The sequence below is a fragment of the Helianthus annuus genome, chromosome 17 (genome assembly GCF_002127325.2).
Source record: "Helianthus annuus cultivar XRQ/B chromosome 17, HanXRQr2.0-SUNRISE, whole genome shotgun sequence".
Lineage (NCBI taxonomy): Eukaryota > Viridiplantae > Streptophyta > Magnoliopsida > Asterales > Asteraceae > Helianthus > Helianthus annuus.
This window is the reverse complement of record NC_035449.2, coordinates 126,210,300-126,234,336: the sequence shown is the minus strand read 5'-3', so window position 1 is coordinate 126,234,336 and position 24,037 is coordinate 126,210,300. Positions and strand designations below refer to the sequence as shown.

General features: G+C 36.6%; 2 long non-coding RNA genes across 4 annotated transcripts; both read left to right on the top strand.

The window, feature by feature from the left end:
- Positions 1 to 6,559: 6,559 nt before the first annotated feature.
- LOC110921493 lies at positions 6,560 to 9,695 on the top strand. 2 transcript variants are annotated; one of them, XR_004885959.1, is made up of 4 exons: positions 6,567 to 7,234; positions 7,353 to 7,581; positions 8,562 to 8,631; positions 9,592 to 9,695. It is a non-coding gene; the product is annotated as an uncharacterized LOC110921493 (long non-coding RNA). The 2 variants fall into 2 exon arrangements; XR_002582433.2 differs by having other exon boundaries at positions 6,560 to 7,581; positions 9,592 to 9,643.
- A 10-nt stretch (positions 9,696 to 9,705) lies between these two features.
- On the top strand, positions 9,706 to 15,319 carry LOC118479315. 2 transcript variants are annotated; one of them, XR_004885958.1, is made up of 4 exons: positions 9,706 to 12,514; positions 12,633 to 12,861; positions 13,853 to 13,922; positions 14,883 to 15,319. It is a non-coding gene; the product is annotated as an uncharacterized LOC118479315 (long non-coding RNA). The 2 variants fall into 2 exon arrangements; XR_002582432.2 differs by having other exon boundaries at positions 9,706 to 12,861.
- Positions 15,320 to 24,037: the final 8,718 nt, after the last annotated feature.

Genomic DNA, 24,037 nt, shown 5'->3' with positions numbered 1-24,037 from the left:
TGTCATATATCGAGAGGCTCCACTATCCATGATCCATCTTGAAACTAGTTTTGGAAGATCCTGCATGTAACAAACATTGACTTCAAAACTTCAATAAAGATGCCGATTCATGCTACGCGATCCAGGAAGCTCCGGCAATTCAAACTGCTTAGTCAAACATTGTGTCCACCCAAGCCTCATCAGTCTTGGGTGTAACCTTGGTAGTTTTGACTCTTGCAACTTGAATTTTAAAGTTTTCAGCCTTAAGAGGTGGAAAATTTGCATCATATTCAATCGGAATTGGATCCTCAACCTTTTTCACCTCAGAAGTTGAAATTTTCATCTCTGTTTTAGGTTTCCAAATTTGTTGAGATAATGCTACCCGTTTGTAAAACTTATCAGTGTTAGTTACCACTTTCTTTACGGGTTCAGTTTTGATTTTGATGTTGTCATTTTTCAAACTCTTTTTATCAATGAACAATGGAACTTTGCCCTTCACATCAACTTTTCTTTGCTGAGACTTTACAACTTCAGTCTTAGGCTGCAAGTTGGTACAATTGCGAGCAATATGTCCAACCTGATTGCATCTGAAACATGTACGAGTGTCAACAACTCGACTTGTGCCTTCAGACTGAAACTGTGTAGCTTTCTTTTCAAAAAATTCTTCATTTGACTTCGAAAAAATCTTTGCTTCTTCATCAGACAGTGAACTTGAGCTGTTCACAAACACCTTCTTTCCAACAAGCTTCTTGTTTTGAACATTTCTCTTTTGATAACTCTTACCCTTATAACCACCCGACCAGTTGTTTTGATTGTTGTTATAAAAACGTGGTGGAATAACGGGTTTCTTGTAGTATGATTTATCTTTCTCAAAATTCATTTGTCTCTTTGTTTGACTCAAACTATTCACTTCTAACAACTCAACTTCAACCAATTTGAAAACATTTGTTAACTTGGAAACATTAACATTCTCAATGGGAAACTCAGAATCCGAAAATAACTTATCAGATCCCGACATCTTGTACATGACAAGAGTAAGTTCATCATTTAACTTGTTTTTGGATTTTTGTTTCGGAATGTAATTATCCAAGAAACATCCATCATCTTCAGTTGAATCAGACAACACACTTTCAGCTGTACTTTTCACAATCTCTGTCTGAACACTATCATCGGATGATGAAGAAGAAAATGTAACATCAATTGAATCAGGAAGTTTCACTTCACTTTCTTCTCCAATTTCAACCAACCCTGATTGTTTTTTCGAATAATTGTCAAGAACAGGTGGTGGAACTTGATGAAAACCCACCCCGGTTCCATCAGAGTAAACATCTTCGCCGGCTTTGTTTTTCCCGATGGGTTTGGGAACAATGTGTTGCAAAACAAAGCTTGCGGAGTTGTAACTCTTAAGCTTCAACTGGATTCGCTCATTTTCAATTTCAGATTCTTGCACTTTAAGTTTCAATTTAGCGATTTCATCCAGTTGTTGGTTGATTGATTCTTCTTTTAACCTAAGCACTGCTTTTAGTTGAATATTTTCTTTATAAGTTTTACCATTTCTGTCATCATTATCTTTCATTGTGCTTTTAAGTTTCTCAAACTTTTCAGTGATCTGACGGTTTTCAAGAACTAACTTTTCATTTTCTTGCCTAATCCTTTCATGATCAATTTTATCGTTTTCAATTTTGTTAGTTTATTCTTTTAGCCATTCAGTTGAAGCTTTCACCCTTTTATCACGATCAAGAATTTGACCCTCAACGCTTCTAACTCTCGCAGTCAGATCCTCAACTTTCTTATCGTTGCGATAAGTGACTGTGTTACAAACTTTGCATTCCTTGATGCAATTTTTGCAAACAACATCACCATTGACGTTCTTACCTGACTCAGTCGTTGACATGTTTGAACTGACCTGGCCTTTGGACTCAGAGACGGATTTAGAATCTACCTCAAGCGCCTTTGCTGCCAGCACTTTGTCAGCCATTTTTCCAAGATTTTCAGCATTCAACTCCTGCGTCGTGTCAATGATCCCTGTATCAATCTTCTTTGACTCTTTCTCTTCTTTCTCCTTCTCTTCTTTTTCTTTCTTTTCTCCGGTTCCCCACCATTTATTCTGCCAATACTCATCATTATCTTTGAACTCTTTGATTATGGCTTCTATATCAAGAGTGTTGTGATCAACATCAATGTTTCCATCTAGGTCAAGATAACACTCCCTGTCTGGATCCCATCCTCTTGCTCTTTTTGCTTCCAAATAGATACCAGATATTCTGATCAATCTGTTTGTGGCTAACATTCTTCTGTAATTATACTTCTACTCTTCAGTTCTGTTGTCTTTCCAAGGAATAGGTTCAGTTTTTGCCATGAAAGCATATCCAACCGCATCCTCTTCAGGTAACAACTCACTCCAGTCGTAACCTTCGTCATCGTGAATTACTACAAGAGCTCTAGATCTCTCTTTGTTCTCTTCAACCTGCTTTAATCTTGGCGGTTCGGATTTATTCTGATGATAAATCGCCTTCTTGTAGTAGTCTTCTCTGAATGGGTTCTCAGACTCATCGGCATAAGCATTCCGGCATTCACGTTTGAAGTGACCTTTTTGCTTGCACTTGAAGCACGTCACCTTGGACTTGTCGAATCCCAATTTCGTAGATGGTCCACCAATTGACTTCATCCCTGTGATCTCCATAAAACGCTGTGCACGATGAACTGCACTAGCCATACACCACCGTATGTCGATCAGTTCCATTTCTTCGGGATCAATCTGATCATAATCTTCTTTCGTTAGGTTGGTGTTGCCTATCTTCCCAGCTACAAGGCTTTCATAAGACTCTAACACCGACGCCAAGAAAACCATCTGCTGCTTCGCCGACTCTTCACTGAAGTTCTGAGCATTCTTCATGTCTACAGCGATGTTGCAGTGAAACAAGTTCTTTGCGTCAGACTGGTTTGAATTTGATGAAGATCCACTGTGATATCCACTGCTTTGACTACTTTGACTTTCTTTGCTTGTTGTAGACACATTCTCAGCAGAAAACGCAGTCTTGGGAGATGTTGTTTTTGGCATCATACTCTTTGGATAATACAAATCCAAATTCTGCTGGTAGGAATAGTTATTGACTTTGAATGTCTTCTTCAATTCCAACTCGTGACTCTCGAGTTTCTCAATCAGCAAATCTACAGTCAACACTTCTGGCGCTTTGATAGTATTTTTCAGCATCAGCGCATAATATCTCCAATCCATCTCGTCTGGCAATGAGTCAAACAATTTGTCTACTAGCTCATTTTCAGGATAATTAATTCCATGTCTAGCTAGTTCCAGCTTCAGGTGCCCAAACCTCTCGATCATTTTTGAAACTGATTCATTCTTTAAACACCCAAACAAATCAAATTCTTTCCTAAGAAGTTTCTTTTTGTTTTTCACGATTTCAGTACTTCCTAAACATTTGTTTTTCAACTTATCCCAAAGATCTTTAGAACTAGAGTATTCGATCAAAGATATTATATCTTCTCGAACAGACTGAAACAGCAGTGCAATGCATTTTTGCTCGGCGACAAATGCCTCAATTTCTTCAGATGATGATAAGACTTCACCCTTTTTACCACCACTATCGTATCCATTTTTTAGACTCTTCCAGCTAAGGAACGCAAAAGCCATCAACTAATCTTCGAACTTTTTAGCCCACCGACTATATTCTTCAATAGCCATCAACTTCGGTGGTTTATTGTAAGTTCCGAAAGCACTTTCAACTTCCAAAGCATCCGATAACTTTTTCTTTGCATTCGGAGGATTCTCAATTGTGTTACTTAGAGAAGCATCATCGTTTCCAGAATTTCCAGTGAACGCATACATATCGCTAAACGGGTTCAAGAAAATATCATCCATCTTGAATGTACCTGAAAAATCAGCAAACACTTAGAAATATTTTTGGTTTTGAAAAATGACAGATTCAAACGGAATCTGTTCAAGCAAAATGGTTCAAACGGTAGTCTTTCAAACGAAATGGTCTTCTTCAAACGAAATGGTCTTCTTCAAACGAAATGTGCTAATCCGTTTGAGATAACACTTAGTCAAGTTTCAAACGAAACCCTTTCAAACGATACAGTTCAAACGATATCCCCACTTTCAAACGAAAACTCTTTTCAAATGAACATTTTCAAACGGAATCCATTTTCAAACGATAATTTCAAACGGAATGTCAGTTTCAAACGATTGTTTAAACAATAGTGACAATTTCAAACGGAATGGGTCAGTTTCAAACGATAGTTACAAACGGAATACATTCTTCGTTTAATTAGTAGATAATAACCAGTAAACCACAAAGGAAAACCCTAAAATAGCAATCTGAGTAATCTCCTTTTTGTAAACCTTTTTGCAAACTATTTTACAAAACCTTAAATATTTTACAATGTGATTAGCAGTGATTGAGTCTTTGTAATTCTTCAATTACTGCCGGTATGTTGGGTTTTTTATACAAAATGTGGAACACGTTACCATTGGACAACGAGATAGCCAATGAGTAATATGACCCACCAATCAGGATTGATAGTACTGAATGAGTAATTGTGTAGATACAAACACTGTAATCGATCTCAATACTGTTAAATGATAAAACTCTTCTTGATTAAATTGGGATTCACTCACCAGTATTTTCCACTGACAAAATGTTTTTAAACGCGTTTCAGGTAACAAAATGTGAAAGCTAAATAGAAGCCAGCTGGACAGCACTGAAGGCTTGGAAAAGTGGCTATAAAAGTTATCTAAATAAAGAAGATGTTTTATTTCAATAAAATAGGGTTTACCCCTATAAACCTGTTTGTAACGAAAACTTGGGTTTTATCCCAAGATAATTAATATTATAAAATATGGTGTTTTACTCTGATTAAATATTTTCTAACTACGGTCCTGATGAAATTTCCACTGCCAAATAATAATGAACACCGATACCACCATCTCTGAGTAGGCCGCGGCCGCCCGCCTCCCGAGGCAGGGGTCGGGGGTTGCGACACAATACCATCTTCCTCATGCCATACTTCTAACATCACTATTCAAGGTAGGTTGTAGAATGAGGGGGTAACCCTCGTGTTGGCCGAATTGGGGGGGGGGCATGGCCTTAGGATTTTTTTAAGTTACATATATATATATATATATATATATATATATATATATATATATATATATAATATGTTATAGGATTAGGTTCAAGAGTGAACAAATTTTTGAGAGTGAACTGTGTGAACTAATCTTGACCCTTGATCATTTTTTAGATTAAAAGGGTAAGATTGACATTAGCCAAGTATGTTTAATTAAAATCCCTTAATTTTCTCCTCTCTTAACTCTCTCTCAATTTTAATTATTTCTCTATCATTTCTTTATCCATAGATTTTGTTTCAATTTTAACTTTAATATTGTTTTTCTTTTATTATCCATATATGGAGATATCATAATATATTGTTTTTAACTTTTTATAATTTTCAATAAATATTGAAAATTTTCTCTGAGATTGAAATTGTAATTATTTTTGGGCATTAACTCTTTTTTTGAATACGTGATGAAGTTATTTATTTTTTCATACATGTGATATGTTTCGTTTTCATTAATTTCATAATTTTTATATGAATCTACTCGTGCACATGCATAATATACTATATGTTGTTAATATACACATATGTAACCATTTTTGAATATAATACACAGATGTATAAAAGACTGTACACACGTGTATAAACTAACAACTGTGTATCTTATATAACCTGATAGTTAGCAAGACTGTACACATGTGTATAAACTAACAGTTGTGTATCTTGTATAAACTGATAGTTAGCGAGACTGTACACATGTGTATAAACTAAAATATGTGTATCTTGTATAAACTAATACTAGCGAGACTGTATACATGTGTATACACTAACAAATGTGTATCTTGTATATTCGGAAACTAGCGAGATTTTAGGGATTTTGATTATATTGTTTAATAAATGCAATTTATAAAAGACGCAAATACCCTTTTGTCAATTAATTTAAAGAGAGGTTACAACATTATAGTTACAATCTTGCCATTGTTTAAAAATCCTTAGATGATGTAATCAAATTGCCCAGATTAGTTCACACAGTTCACTCTCAACCTAGTGTTCACTCTAGAACCCTACCCTATGTTATATTTACATGTTTAGGTATTTAGTAGTATTCTTGAACCATTTGTGACAACCGGTAATTTACGCCCTTAATTACGTGATTAACAGGCGACTAACACGATAATAAATAGTGTTTACGACGCTAACCAGGCCCTTCAAGTGCCCCGGGACGTTTGTTCAGCTATATAGTGCGCGTGTGGTGATTTACAGAAAATCTACTTAATATTACGCGGCAACGGACCGATACCGTACAAAGTACTGACGACGCCGACAAATATGGATGTTACACGAATATTTTATGCTCATGGAGTTTGGGTCGCGATATCGGGTCTCGTAGGAATTACGGGCCGCTCACACATGAGATGGGCTTGTGGGCCCTGGGCCCAAGCCCAAAACACACAAGCCTAAACCTACATATAATATATTAGATTTTTTTTTTCTACAAGACTCTTCTTGTAAATCTATCCAAAATCTCTTCAAGATCTTAGAAAAAGAAAATCTTGTCAAAATCTAAGCAAAATCTTGACAAAAGATTGTTGTCTCAAAAGTTTAGAACACACAAGATTTGTAAGATATCTGTTATCTCTATAAATAAGGGGTGTATCATCTTTCATTCACAACACATACACTCACACAAGAACCCACAGACTTAAAAGTCTGCCCTCTCCTTCTCGGTTACACACACACACAAATAGAGAACAGGCCTTTCATCCCCTCTCACCCTCTCGATTTCAAAATAAACAAATTATATGTACAAGATACACACACATATGAGAACCCTTCATTTCTTTGATCCTCAAAATAACACCACAGGAACTGAACCCCACCTCCCCTCCATCTCAGTGCAGACTGATGACCACAAGGAGGACCGGCGACGGTAGACGGTAGCCGGCACCCCTGTGTTTCCGGCGAGTCCTCTTCCAGGCAACACCCACCCCCACCCCCTCGTCTCTGGTCCGACGGCGAAACCGGTGGTTAACCGGCTACTCGGGTCATTTTCCGGCGACGAAGATCGGAAGAAATGAGAGAGGCGAGAAGAGAAAGAGAGATCTGACGGACAAAGACTCGGACCTCCGGTCGGTCCATTTATCCGGCAGTCCATGACATTATCCGTCAAAATTTCACGGTAAGACTCCTCCTCCCGCGTGCATCTCCATTTCTTTTGTTAGATGACGTTATTGAGGTCCGCTGATGATGATCGGTTTGTCGGGTTTCGGGTTCGACTCGGTTCTGGTTCGGGACAGCCGTGGCTCCGGCTCGTGTTCGTGTGTTACAGGCTCCGGTTTGGGGTCCAGGTCAACGCTAGTCAAAGGCAGCTTCACATTCGTTCGGGTCAGCGGGATCAGGTGTGGTCAAACCCGGTCAAAGGAGGTCAGAGATGGTCAACTGCAGTGCGGTTCGGGTGCAGGATTCACCAAGTTTCTAGCTTTCTACTTCAAGTTCTCATCCCACCTATACCGTGTTTTTTTTATAGTAAGTTGAATCCATGATATCCTAAGTCTTTTTCATACATTATTCATGCTCCAAAAACACCTAGGAAGTTGTTATACAATCAAATAGTTCATGGAAGTAAACAAGACTATATCATAGAACTTTTTTTTATATATATATACCTGAGTCTCTTTATATATATATATATATATATATATATATATATATATATATATATATATATATTTTGAATTATGAATGTACCAACAAGCATCGGGAATCCATGATTTGCCATAAGATACAAGACTTGCATGATTTATTCAGTGATGTTTACAAGGTATATTAAGGATATGTTCATACACACATTCAAGGATTTTAAGTTAATTTTTAGTAAGGACTAGTTTTACTTGAAATGACTTTATAAAGCCATATATATAATCTAGTGCTTGTGAGTTACAAGTATATGCTTATTTGGTTTTGAAAATGTATGTCTAGCTATACAACAAATAAGGACTAAATTAATCTCGAACACTTGTGAACTTAAAAAGAATATCTGGACAAATATTTATGGTACTTCATAAATTCTACAAGACTACTAAATAATTTACTAAATTATTTTTAGTAAGTTCAAAAATGCAGGAAATTAAGAGATGCATCTTTATGGTTTTATATATTTATATATAAATTGTGAAGGCTAGAAAATCCTAAAATTTTATTTATATGATTTTGTGTATATTTACTTACCATTCGATTCGGAAGATATATATTCCATTTTACCCGAATATGGTTCATTACATGGATTTTCAGTCACAGTGATAATAATGCTAACACATTATTTACATCTATTGGCATAATTATATATTTTCAAAAGTCGATAAAATATCACCAATGGGTCGATTTATCGGGCCAAACAAAAGAACGAGTTACATTTCAAAACTAATTAGTTGGGTGTTTTTGGTACATGTCCAACCCATATGCTAGGGTTATTTTATTAGATCTTAAGGTGCCCCTTTATGATATAGGGCATGGGTAGGTCGGATCATTTCTTTTCACCAACATTGACTTGCTAGCATGGGCACGGGACGCATTATGGTGAGTTCATAACCCCACATTTTTTACAATTTTATAAATGTTTTCGGGGTGGAAAGACATGCACTTTTTGCAAAGCATACAAGGATTATATATTTTTAAACCATGTTACAAAAGAACACAAATGGTTTACGAAAAGCTTATGATTTATACCGGTTTTCCAAACAAGCGTATTTTTTTGAAAATACAAAGACAAGAGTTTAAAAATACATGAGTTATGGTATGAAAATATAAAAAGCACACTTGGTGAGAACGAGTACCAAGTGTGTTGCGATATAAGAATACAAGAAAACACACTTGGTGAGAAACGAGTACCGAGTGTGATGTGATATAAGAATACGGGAAGCGCGCTTGGTGAGAAACGAGAACCAAGTAGGATGCGCTATGAAAAATGATGCGAGAAATCGTGTCACGAATAGGGTACAGAAGCACCATTAATCAACAATATACCTAGACCGCAGAACAAAAGGTTAGATCTAACGGGTGCCGGGCAGCCACACTCTCGGTGAGGGCGAGTATCGAGTAGTGCTTTTGTGTCTCAGAATATACCAATTAAATGCCTAAGGTTTGGTGACTTCCTATGTCGTGCCACATGTTAATGGCCTTGCAACCCATTAACAATCCTGAAATTTACAGGAACACTTTAATTACATGAAATTCATACCATACTAAAACTTGAATTATACTTGAAGTACGTGGGGTACTCAAGAAGATTAGAATTATACATAAAGTACTTGGTGTACACATGAATACTTGAGTTATACATGAAAACTTGATTTATACGTGACACAAACTATGTTTTCATTCAGAGTTTCAAGTAACTCGATAAGAAAATGATTTTAAATACATTTTCTCAATAAAACATCAAAAACCGGTTATTCAAAAAGATTTACTTCAAATCTTTTACAAACAAACAATGAACTCGCTCAACTTTATGTTGACTTTTCGCATGTTCTTTCTCAGGTTGCATTTCTAAGACAAGGCACGGTTGGAATAGGAGAACCATGAAGAGTCGAGTACTTAGTGGCGTTCAATTTCCTAAAAGACTTAGATTGTTTGCTTCCGCTGTGCAATGAAGATACCAGTCCAGTCACGCCAATGCTCTGATAATTTCGGGGTGTGACAGATTGGTATCAGAGCTATAGGTTACAGCGAACAGGGTTTTCCGTAGGAATACCTAGGCTCTAACCTCACTATCCTCTGGGAACTTAGAATATTAAAACCTGAATGCATACAGAAAGCATAGTACTCGAATATGGTCTCCAACCGTTGCCGAAAAACAAACAGTCAAGATTTTGTTTTCAAACATACGCTAAAGTGGTGTTTTACACACGGTACACAAAACAGTCGCATACAGTACACAAAACTCTGAGAATTTAAGAAACATGCATTTAAGACCTCCGGAAACTCATGTAGAAGTTCATTAAAGGTCACCACGTAGGTACCACGTTTATTAACTCGGACAAACGTCATTTTTATGTCATCTATGCTATTTAGCCGAGCAGGTAACCTACGCAAAACGAAGCACGAGCGTGCAAAATTACACGAAAACTCGATCAATGGAGGTTGAAGTATGTCACATACGACTATCAAGGCGATGCCTTAGAAAGGATACGATGGCGTAATTCAGCAACGACGCTAGATACTGTCAGCACGAAAACTATCGATCAGGAAGCGGCGGTTTGGCACGCGATCCTGCAAACGACACGAGTCATGCTAAGGAAAAGACGCAAGTCACCGTATCCCCCCTATCCGAATAATGACAAGTACGCTATGTTTGACTCCATGGTAATGTCACCTAACAACTGGTCGTCACATGCAACCCCAGGTAAAGTCCTTAAATTTCTTTTATTGAAATTTCGACTTTCACACTTACTGAGTAGATTTTAGAATCTCTACTCCTCTTGATGGTCATTGTGTCATGATCATTTCTTCCAGTATAGCGAATACCCATTTGCTTCGTTTCTTGAAAATTCATATGTTACGCATGCATCGTTTGTTACGCATGTGGTTTCGTTTCGAATAAAGCGTTTCATTGAAGCTCAAATATTGTTTCGCTAAATCTAATTGTTGATTTGTGATTCGAATGACCTGCATCATTGTAATTGTTGGCTTCTTCGTTATCAGGTCAACACGTTTTCTTGAAATCCCTTTTCCTTTCAAGTTACATACATGGTTTTCGTGGTGACCATGCCGAAAGTTTTCTTGTCAATACATGCAATTATTGTCGGCTTGCGCCAAAGTCAAATTCAATTGTTTGAACTTGTTCATTTCACATATTCAATTCAAGACATCATATGATGTATTGAGAACATCATATTCGAATTCGTTTTAACAAGCATTTCATTGCTCTGAGTCGTAGTAGATTTGTTTGATCTACGACTCCATTAAGTCGTTTGTTGATTTCGACACCTTGTGATGTCAGTACAGACTTGTAGCTTGGGCTAATCATGATTGAGCGTTTTATGCAAAACACAGGTGATACTTGTTCGATCACCGCCATATTTGAATTATTTCATTCACTACGACACCTTGTGGCGTCAGTAGAACTTTCAGCTTGGGCTGATCATGATCGAGCGTTTAATGCAAACTAGTACATTTGAGCTTGTTGAAATCTAAATTCATTGATTGGGTACAATCATTTCTAGAATTCATTTACATCTTGTGATACATCCTTGAATTCACATCATTTGAATAAGTCATGATTTGATTTCATGATCGTTCAGTTTAGTACTATTCACATTTTCTACGCATAATGTAACTCTAAGGAGTTAACGTAGTGTAAATTTCGAGGACGAAATTTTATTAACAGGGGGAGACTGTGACAACCGGTAATTTACGCCCTTAATTACGTGATTAACAGGCGACTAACACGATAATAAATAGTGTTTACGACGCTAACCAGGCCCTTCAAGTGCCCCGGGACGTTTGTTCAGCTATATAGTGCGCGTGTGGTGATTTACAGAAAATATACTTAATATTACGCGGCAACGGACCGATACCGTACAAAGTACTGACGACGCCGACAAATATGGATGTTACACGAATATTTTATGCTCATGGAGTTTGGGTCGCGATATCGGGTCTCGTAGGAATTACGGGCCGCTCACACATGAGATGGGCTTGTGGGCCCTGGGCCCAAGCCCAAAACACACAAGCCTAAACCTACATATAATATATTAGATTTTTTTTTCTACAAGACTCTTCTTGTAAATCTATCCAAAATCTCTTCAAGATCTTAGAAAAAGAAAATCTTGTCAAAATCTAAGCAAAATCTTGACAAAAGATTGTTGTCTCAAAAGTTTAGAACACACAAGATTTGTAAGATATCTGTTATCTCTATAAATAAGGGGTGTATCATCTTTCATTCACAACACATACACTCACACAAGAACCCACAGACTTAAAAGTCTGCCCTCTCCTTCTCGGTTACACACACACACAAATAGAGAACAGGCCTTTCATCCCCTCTCACCCTCTCGATTTCAAAATAAACAAATTATATGTACAAGATACACACACATATGAGAACCCTTCATTTCTTTGATCCTCAAAATAACACCACAGGAACTGAACCCCACCTCCCCTCCATCTCAGTGCAGACTGATGACCACAAGGAGGACCGGCGACGGTAGACGGTAGCCGGCACCCCTGTGTTTCCGGCGAGTCCTCTTCCAGGCAACACCCACCCCCACCCCCACCCCCTCGTCTCTGGTCCGACGGCGAAACCGGTGGTTAACCGGCTACTCGGGTCATTTTCCGGCGACGAAGATCGGAAGAAATGAGAGAGGCGAGAAGAGAAAGAGAGATCTGACGGACAAAGACTCGGACCTCCGGTCGGTCCATTTATCCGGCAGTCCATGACATTATCCGTCAAAATTTCACGGTAAGACTCCTCCTCCCGCGTGCATCTCCATTTCTTTTGTTAGATGACGTTATTGAGGTCCGCTGATGATGATCGGTTTGTCGGGTTTCGGGTTCGACTCGGTTCTGGTTCGGGACAGCCGTGGCTCCGGCTCGTGTTCGTGTGTTACAGGCTCCGGTTTGGGGTCCAGGTCAACGCTAGTCAAAGGCAGCTTCACATTCGTTCGGGTCAGCGGGATCAGGTGTGGTCAAACCCGGTCAAAGGAGGTCAGAGATGGTCAACTGCAGTGCGGTTCGGGTGCAGGATTCACCAAGTTTCTAGCTTTCTACTTCAAGTTCTCATCCCACCTATACCGTGTTTTTTTTATAGTAAGTTGAATCCATGATATCCTAAGTCTTTTTCATACATTATTCATGCTCCAAAAACACCTAGGAAGTTGTTATACAATCAAATAGTTCATGGAAGTAAACAAGACTATATCATAGAACTTTTTTTTTATATATATATACCTGAGTCTCTTTATATATATATATATATATATATATATATATATATATATATATATATATATATATATATATATTTTGAATTATGAATGTACCAACAAGCATCGGGAATCCATGATTTGCCATAAGATACAAGACTTGCATGATTTATTCAGTGATGTTTACAAGGTATATTAAGGATATGTTCATACACACATTCAAGGATTTTAAGTTAATTTTTAGTAAGGACTAGTTTTACTTGAAATGACTTTATAAAGCCATATATATAATCTAGTGCTTGTGAGTTACAAGTATATGCTTATTTGGTTTTGAAAATGTATGTCTAGCTATACAACAAATAAGGACTAAATTAATCTCGAACACTTGTGAACTTAAAAAGAATATCTGGACAAATATTTATGGTACTTCATAAATTCTACAAGACTACTAAATAATTTACTAAATTATTTTTAGTAAGTTCAAAAATGCAGGAAATTAAGAGATGCATCTTTATGGTTTTATATATTTATATATAAATTGTGAAGGCTAGAAAATCCTAAAATTTTATTTATATGATTTTGTGTATATTTACTTACCATTCGATTCGGAAGATATATATTCCATTTTACCCGAATATGGTTCATTACATGGATTTTCAGTCACAGTGATAATAATGCTAACACATTATTTACATCTATTGGCATAATTATATATTTTCAAAAGTCGATAAAATATCACCAATGGGTCGATTTATCGGGCCAAACAAAAGAACGAGTTACATTTCAAAACTAATTAGTTGGGTGTTTTTGGTACATGTCCAACCCATATGCTAGGGTTATTTTATTAGATCTTAAGGTGCCCCTTTATGATATAGGGCATGGGTAGGTCGGATCATTTCTTTTCACCAACATTGACTTGCTAGCATGGGCACGGGACGCATTATGGTGAGTTCATAACCCCACATTTTTTACAATTTTATAAATGTTTTCGGGGTGGAAAGACATGCACTTTTTGCAAAGCATACAAGGATTATATATTTTTAAACCATGTTACAAAAGAACACAAATGGTTTACGAAAAGCTTATGATTTATACCGGTTTTCCAAACAAGCGTATTTTTTTGAAAATACAAAGACAAGAGTTTAAAAATACATGAGTTATGGTATGAAAATATAAAAAGCACACTTGGTGAGAACGAGTACCAAGTGTGTTGCGATATAAGAATACAAGAAAACACACTTGGTGAGAAACGAGTACCGAGTGTGATGTGATATAAGAATACGGGAAGCGCGCTTGGTGAGAAACGAGAACCAAGTAGGATGCGCTATGAAAAATGATGCGAGAAATCGTGTCACGAATAGGGTACAGAAGCACCATTAATCAACAATATACCTAGACCGCAGAACAAAAGGTTAGATCTAACGGGTGCCGGGCAGCCACACTCTCGGTGAGGGCGAGTATCGAGTAGTGCTTTTGTGTCTCAGAATATACCAATTAAATGCCTAAGGTTTGGTGACTTCCTATGTCGTGCCACATGTTAATGGCCTTGCAACCCATTAACAATCCTGAAATTTACAGGAACACTTTAATTACATGAAATTCATACCATACTAAAACTTGAATTATACTTGAAGTACGTGGGGTACTCAAGAAGATTAGAATTATACATAAAGTACTTGGTGTACACATGAATACTTGAGTTATACATGAAAACTTGATTTATACGTGACACAAACTATGTTTTCATTCAGAGTTTCAAGTAACTCGATAAGAAAATGATTTTAAATACATTTTCTCAACAAAACATCAAAAACCGGTTATTCAAAAAGATTTACTTCAAATCTTTTACAAACAAACAATGAACTCGCTCAACTTTATGTTGACTTTTCGCATGTTCTTTCTCAGGTTGCATTTCTAAGACAAGGCACGGTTGGAATAGGAGAACCATGAAGAGTCGAGTACTTAGTGGCGTTCAATTTCCTAAAAGACTTAGATTGTTTGCTTCCGCTGTGCAATGAAGATACCAGTCCAGTCACGCCAATGCTCTGATAATTTCGGGGTGTGACACCATTAGCCCACTAATGATGATTTAGGGTGTTAGTATTAACTAGTTTATTAAATTAGTTAACTAGGTATTATGATAATAAAAATATCGCTAGTTTGTTCGTCGGCTCGAAACCGGACAATTTGTGAAAGATGCGTCGTAATACTAGAAGCTATGTTTTGGATATTCCATTGATATCCCGGGGTTTATTTAAGGAGTTGGACATCATTTACAAGCCTTATGGACATTGTAAAAGTTGAATTTTAGTGTTACGGGCAATTATATTTATTGCAGTTTATTGCGGATCGGACAATTTAATAGTTTTGACATTTTTCGAAAAGTTAGACTTTTATTGCATTTCATGTCCCTAATTAGGGTTTTTATTCAAGTTTCAATGTTGATATGCCTTCCATATCGTTCGTTGATCATTTAGTCAGTTTTCAGAATTCGCTGATGCGAACAGTGTTTTCAGTATTTTCGCCAACATATTAGGACATAATTAATTGTTTTCTCGCGACGGGATGAAAATAACAATATCAATTGTCATGTTTAAACATGTCCTACAATTGCTAGACTTGTATGACCTAATTACGCATTAATTAAGCCAAATTGAACGCAATTAAATGTATAAATAATTGTTAAGTTGTACGGAATTACCATTAATTTTGCCGGTTGTCACAGTTGTATCCTTGGATGACATCGGTATCTTACCATTACCGTATTACGCCAACAATGGGTGCACTTACCCAACGTGAAGTGTAGTATAATAGTATTTTATAAATATTAAAACTTGAACAGTGTATAAAACAGTTAAAAATATACCACTTTTTATTATTTTGTTTATCAATATAAAAACGACTTTTTTTTGGGTTACGTCATACAACGTTCAAAGTTGAGTTTTTTTTAATCATATGATACACCTATATATTGGGTTTATTGGAACTCAATGTTGGTATTTGTTTTTATAGTTTTGAAACGATGTAAAACACACTCAAATTTTCCCGAAATGCATCACATACGGAACCCACTAGTTCTCATAACAATTTAAAGGGAAATTTAGAACATCTAGAGAATGAGAACTCATAAATATAAATAAAAAAACTTTGGTTATTTAAATTATAAAATAATAAACCAAATTCTTCAGGTTTAACAAAAACATCTATCTATCTATAGTTTCTATAAAAGAACAAATCCAAGTGACATAAGAAAAGCTGATGTGTCAGCAGGAAAGCATGTCCAACAAGGCATTTTTATGTCATTATTACATCATAAAAGCTAATATATAAAGACTTTAAATTTCAAAGCTGGCCCACAATCAAACCAGTGCCCATTCAAAACCTCTGTAATAAAAAACCACTGTCCATTCAAGCCACACTGATGATTCAAAATTCAAACCAGTATAATCAAACCACTGATGATTCAAAATTCAAACTTCAAAACCTCTGACGATTCAGTATTATGGCTCCAAATTCAAAATTCAAAATTCTGTCTCTAAGTATATAACATATCATCTTCATCAATCAATTTCTCTCTCTAAAACTCACATTTTCTATCTCCAGTATCTTTCTTCAACGCAAGAAGGTAAAGATCACACCGGCATCACTTCCAGTTGCTCAACTCAGTCAACGGTATGTAAATATATCAGCCGGAGCTCCGTCCGATCTATTTATACTCACTTTTGCTTAAATTTGATGAATTTTGTAATTTCACCTTTAATTCTACTTTCTTTTGTGATACCACCGCCACACAAAATATGTGTTAAATTATCAAAATCTGTGTGAGAAACCGGTGAGATTTGCCTGAGTGTAATGTGGTAACAGTTTTCTTTCTTATCATCTATGCTAAGTATCATTCACGATTCTTTCAACTTTCTAGTTTTGTTCAATTGCGGTTCTTTTTTAATCCTGCCATTTGCAGCAAAAGGATGCCTGGAAAGCAGAGTTAAAGGACTTTAGTAACAAAAATGGTTATGAGATAAGCAGGAATGGGGATAGTGGTCCGTTGCTGTTAGACGTGCTTGAAGGCTTCTTGAAGTTTGAGGTTTGATATCTATTTTTGAACTTTGTTGGCCTCTTTCTATAGTCAGACTCAGAAAAGTAGATAAGGAGTTAATATGAAAAAAAAAAAAAAAAGTTGATTATTGAGAGATGTATGTGAAATTCACCAGTATACGTTTAAGTGGGGAGGATGGGGTCCTTTCTTTCATTATAAACTACCTGATATATGTAAATTACACAATATTATGTTTTCAACTCAATTCACAGCTACAATTATAATTTCTTCAATCAGTTCAACATGAATATACTCCATCGCTTTTTATTCAGGGCTGTCACGGAAAATGCAATGTTCTCTGTTCTAAAAGATTCCGTTTCAAATACCTATTTGCTCAGCAAAGATCATTACAAGAAATTGGTGAAACGGAGCTTGGTCCTCACACGTCAGGTATACTGATTGTGTTATATCTTATTCTCCCGTTTCAAATACCTGCTTTTTTCCACCTTCAATGTAGCTTATTCTTTGTCATATAAAGGATTTATTTTTTTAGAAAAACTTACGGTGATAACACTTTGTTCGATAGGAAATGTTCGAGGTTTGGTTGCAAGGAAGAGGTTAGCACAGGCACAAGCTGAAAAAGCTTTATCGATGATTAAAGGCGTATTAGATTACTCGGAATTTAGAGATGTGAATATGGTTATAGAGGTTCGTTCTTATTTAAAAGAATGTATGTTATTAGTTATTATACATCCTAAAAAACATAAGAATATGAACTTTATGTTCTTATCGAGTTGTCCTTATTGCAGGCGGTTATTGAGAATGTGCCACTGAAGCAAAAGATTTTTAGCGAACTCGAGAAAGTGTGCCCCCCTCATTGCATTTGGACTCCCCATGGGCCCGTTCCAGTAAGTTTTTTCTTAAATATTTTTTTTTTAACTTTACTTATATTCAATCTCAAAAATGTTGTATGAATCTGTGAATTCAGGCTTCAAGATTTAGCGGGATATGGTGTAGCTGTTGCTGTCGGTAAAGAATTTGCCAAAGCTTTTCCTGATCGTACATTCCGGTCTCCTATAACTGACCTTATGATTAAAAGTGGACGAAACGGTAATTTCTTGAATATGTTTCGGAAACGCTTCATTTGTCATGATCTTGAATGAAAGGCTCTTTTTCTTACGCAAGACTAATTTTTCAGGTAAAAATAATGGAAAAGGATATTATATTTATGAGAGGGGTAGCAAGCCAAAACCCGATCCACAAGTGTTCCCGATTTTAGAAGAGGCTAGAAGACAAGTCAACATTATGCCCGGAGGAAAGGTACCTTTTTTTCCATAATAAAGGAAGTGAAATGTCAGATACCGAGGTGGCGTTTTTGACCCGTTTATTATGAATAAGTTAAAAAGTTGGTTTCGTTTGTGTTTTATCTCAATTGGGTCAAATTGGTAAAAAAAATGTTGAAAGTCGCCTAAAGTTTTTTAAAAGCTTACACTAATGTGTTTTTGTGAAATATGTATTTGCAGCCTATAAACATTACCGACCAAGAAGTAGTTGAAATGATATTGTTTGCGGTAGTGAACGAGGCATGCCAAGTGGAGAAACTATTAAGTATCTTCAGCTACAAGTATCTTCAGCTACAAGTACAATATGTTCAAAACATCTGTTCTAAACATTTGTTCTAAACGTCTGTTCTAAACGTCTGTTCTAAACATCTGTTCTAAACATCTGTTCTAAACATCTGTTCTAAACATATGTTCTAAACGTCTGTTCAAAAACATCTGTTCTAAACGTCTGTTCAAAAACATATGTTCTAAACGTCTGTTCAAAACAACTGTTCTTATCTGGACATTAGAAATCAGTTTATATGCTTAGATTTGCAAACTAGCGACTTTATAGTTTTCAATTTGTGTAGAATAATTATTGTTATCTTTTTGGGTGTATGCATTAACTGATATATGACAGTTAAATCAATGGCGTTTGCTTTATATCCAGCTAGATTTTACAAAATGGATGTCTTGACAAATAATATATCAACGGTAGAGAGAGAGAGTAGATGCAGACGCGTAGAGGATGAGAGGCTGCTGTCAGCATAATATTGGAATTATTGCCTTTCAATCGAATCAAATACAGATGACAACAGGTGAGACTCACACGTTAAACAACTTCAGGTTGGCTACTTTAACTGATGCGTGCTTCTGAAGTTAGGTTACCAGCTCAAATGTATAAACAACTTTCTATAAGTTTTGTTTTAACTCTTTAAAAAGTGTCTTTACTAATATTGTCATATATTGAGTGATTTGTATGAGTGTTTAATATTGGGGTTTGGGAACTATTGAATATAGTTGATTATTGGTTTGTTACAGATGAAAATATCGGCCAATCCTCATCACAGGGTAAACGAAAATGGAAAAAAAAGCTTTTCTTTAGAGGTACATATGGTTAATATATTTCATTTAGTTTCTTTAATGAAAAAGATAATTACAAACAATCATATATTTTAGTTATTGTGTTCATTTAGTTTCTTCGGTAAATACGGTTCAAGCAAGCCTCGAGCTGTCCGTTGAGTCGTTCCCCGTTCAAGCGAGCCTCGAGCCGTCCGTTGAGTCGTTCAAGTCTGTTGTTGAACAGAAGTGTGATATTCCAGCGGCACAGCAACGGTCGATTTATAAAGGACGGATACTTAAGGATGACCAGACTCTTAAGAGCTACGATAGTTTCTTATTAGTTATTAAATTGTTTATTTATTTGTTGAATGAATGGTTATGTTTGAGTTTGATTGTTTTTACTCGGTCCTGTATATTTATAGATGAAAGAAAAGCTTGATACCTGAAGCTAGATGGTTATGTTTGAGTTTGATTGTTTTTACTCGGTCCTGTATATTTATAGATGAAAGAAAAGCTTGATACCTGAAGCTAGATGGTTATGTTTGAGTTTGATTGTTTTTACTCGGTCCTGTATATTTATAGATGAAAGAAAAGCTTGATACCTGAAGCTAGATGGTTATGTTTGAGTTTGATTGTTTTTACTCGGTCCTGTATATTTATAGATGAAAGAAAAGCTTGATACCTGAAGCTAGATGGTTATGTTTGAGTTTGATTGTTTTTACTCGGTCCTGTATATTTATAGATGAAAGAAAAGCTTGATTCCTGCCCTATGAAACTATTATTTGCATGTAATTTTGAGGAATGAAAAATACTGATGGATATGAAATTTGATCCCTATTTTGGTTTCATTTTTGAACAATTTGTATACTTTTTCTGTAGCGAATAACAGATCAGCGAACTCATAACCTCTGTTTATCCTAACCACTAATATCTATCCTCTGATAGACTAAAATCAACCACTGTTCATAACTTCTGATGTCTATCCACTGATAGACTAAAATCAACCACTGTTGATTCCACTATTCCTAACCTTTGTTGCTTTCCAGCAGAGGTTTCTTAACTACTGTCATCTGTTATTCCCAACAGAGGTTGCCACATGGATAGATGTTAGACATCAGATCTTTGAAACAGATGCTGTCACACCCACAAAATACCACCTAGGGAGTGTCCCTGATAGGCGTGTGTCGTACCAACAACGAGCCACTAATTACATTGAAACCATACAAGTTTATAAATAAATCCTCAATTATTAATGAAAATACCATCAACAATTTTAAATGAAAGCCAACATGTTCAGCGGAAGCAAATGGTAAACCAAGGTTAAATTGTTTCAAACACCAATGTATGATATCAATAGTTTAGTCGCATGAATCCCTCCAGTCGACCCATGACCACTCCAGCTACTCCAGACAACAAGTTCCCAAATCCAAGATATCTAACGACCTGCGAGCATGCAACAAGTGTATCATACAACGCAGGTGAGTTCATAGTTTTACGAAAACGTTGGTTACCAAGTGTTTCGTTAATCCATTGAATTTAATCCGAAAGTAATGTTGATAATATCTCGATACTGAACAAGACGGCTCCTGATGTATGTTTTGCCCGTTCCCCAGTGCTCCTATCAAAACACTGGGCCTGACTGGGTCATTAGTTCACAACTATCCTCCCCGGTACGGTGTGAGGGTGCTAAATCTAAGTAGCGCTACCAACTAATACCCCGTTACCTCCCCGGTAACAAAAGATGGGACTTAAGAGTGATAGAATGAGAATATTATCCAATATACCAATTTTACCCAAAAGACTTATCCCTCCCCGGGATACCCACTAACTGTCCCAACCACCGGGACGCATGCTCAAAAGTAGTGAACTCACATGTGGTTTGCTCGGTAGAATTAATTACCCGTTTAACAATGAGATCAACAAGCCCTAGGAAAGTTACACACGACAATCAGTTTGCATACAAACACAGCATGTAATATTCCATGTTTATTTATCAAATAGTGCACACGTATACAGGTATTGGCATTTCTAAGTATATTGTATAATAACACATCAACCATGTACAGCCCCAAATCATGAAGCCCAGTTAATCATGTGGTTGGTTTACACGTGTATGGCCCAACAACTCGGGCCCGATGAACTGTTATGACCCAGCAGGCCTAAGGCCCAAATCGCGTGTACAGTAAAGTCCGGAACATATATAACGTTTACTATGCGGCCCAGTCTTATTATCTAGTCCATGATGGCATTTAGGGCTGTAAACGAACTGAATGTTCAGCGAACAATTCGTGAACCGTTCGGCGGGAAGTTCGTTTATGTTCGTTCTTTAATAAATGAACGAACATGAACAAGAAATTCCGTTCGATTAGTTAAATGAACGAACATGAACAAAGGTCTTGTTCGTTCAATTGTGTTCGTGAACGTTCGGTAAGGTGTTCGTGAACATTCGTTCATTTGCGTTCATTTACGTTCGTATGTTCGTGTTTTAATTAAAGATTTTTATACTTTCATATATTTTATCTATACTTTTTATACTATTAAACTTTTATTTATATCATTACCTTAACAATTAAACTAGGAAACCCTCTTTCACCTTGTTTATGCACTATTTCCCTTTCTTTTCTCATTATTTACATCGACGAATATGATCTACCTCCGTTCCACAATAAGGGATTCAAGTTCTAGTGATACTCTCTGGGCCATCCACCTTTATCCTTCATCGCGTTCGCCAAATTTATTTGTGTTCGCTTGTGTTCGTGAACCGTTCGTGAACACGCTCATTTCCTTAATGAACGAACACGAACATAAAATCTCGTTCGGTAAGTGTTCATGAACCGTTCGTGAACACATTTATTTCTTTAACGAACGAACACGAACAAGGCCTCGTTCGTGTTCGTTCGGTTCGTTTACAGCCCTAATTCCATTTATCATGATCCTACCTTATGCGGCCCAATTATAAGCCATAACCAGAATGTATGTTAATGTGTGTGTGTCCCTCTACTATATATAACCCTCGGCCCAACCAAACTGGATGTTATCCGTCCCATACCTTAGCTCAAATGGATTTGCATGTTATTGTTATTAGTTCAATTTCCCAATTTAATCTAAACTCACAATCATCATCAAACAATCTTGAAGTCATAAACTAATACTGGTTACACATCATTGTTACATTGCACATGCACAGTTTCTTCATATTACTATAGTAATCCTATCTATACTACCATCACCTAATACTTTCATGCATGAACATAACATAACAACTTCATCAGTTTATTACTAAAGTTCGTTGACCAACCCTTAGTGCTTATGTATATATTTATGACCTTAACAGATCACGTCCCACATGTACACATCATCGAATACCCAAAAGACAAACAAGACTAATAATTACTCAACATACCCTAGACTAACAGTGACATTTTCATATTCGATTAGATCCAGGCTATACATGGCCACCACTTTTAATAAAGGTTATCATCTCAACTTGTCAGCCTACTCATCCTCAAATGTATTGGACCACAATAACTACTGATATATCATAATTGATTTGATTGACTTTTTGTGAATTTAAAAACATTCTAATTGGACCGAATACACTTAGTGGTTTTAAACAATTACAAATTACACTTACTTTTGCAGATCGGTACATCAAAATCAATCAACACATATATTCATTCTCAACTTCATGGTGATATCCAAATCAATCACATAAAATCACGATTCCAGTCACAATCAAAAACGATAAACCTACTTACCGATTACTAGCATGAGATTATATCTACCAACTAAACCGATTGTGTTACAAAGATTAATCATGTACTACACAAATCATATCAGAACATATGTCACGAGTAATGCACTAATTCATCTAGCACTTTGCAAACTCATTAAACAAGGATGAAAACTAACCGAGTAATAGATGTGTGACAATACCTAGACCACGAGAGGATAGCCACGAAAGAACTTCTGCCACCGATCAGAGGAACAAGAAGAGAATTAAGGTCTTAGGTGTGGTCCGAGTGGGCTGGGGTGCATCGCTAATCAAGATAGAAACAGGCCCAAGCTGGCCTAAACATTGCGGATTGGGAGCCATGTATTCACTTGGGTACAGTTGTGTATGCGTGGCCCGTTACAAGCTTGGCCCGACTAAATAACCACTAAACACTAAGGATGGCCCAACTATATAAACACTTTATATGCTCGACCACACAACATACAAAACGTATAACGAAAGTATAATACTCAAAGACATGGAATGAGCGAATCATTGAAAATTAAAATCACAAGTTAAAACAGTACAAACCTCGAAATTTCGGGTTGTCACATCATCCCCAACTTGAAAGAATTTCGTCCCGAAATTTGATAAGCACAGAGGAATGAAGTGAGAAGTCAAGATTGCTGCGGATTTTGCTCAGGTGCCACATCATCCCCAACTTGAAGAGGAATTTCGTCCCGAAATTCGCCAGCCTTACCAGGTTTAGACTTGTCATCAGGAAAAAGTTGAGGATACTTGAGCTTCATCTGATCCTCACATTCCCACGTGAACTCCGGTCCACGTCTTGAGTTCCAACGAACTCTCACAATCGGAATACGACTATGCTTACTGACCTTGACTTCCTGGTTTCTATTTTTGATGG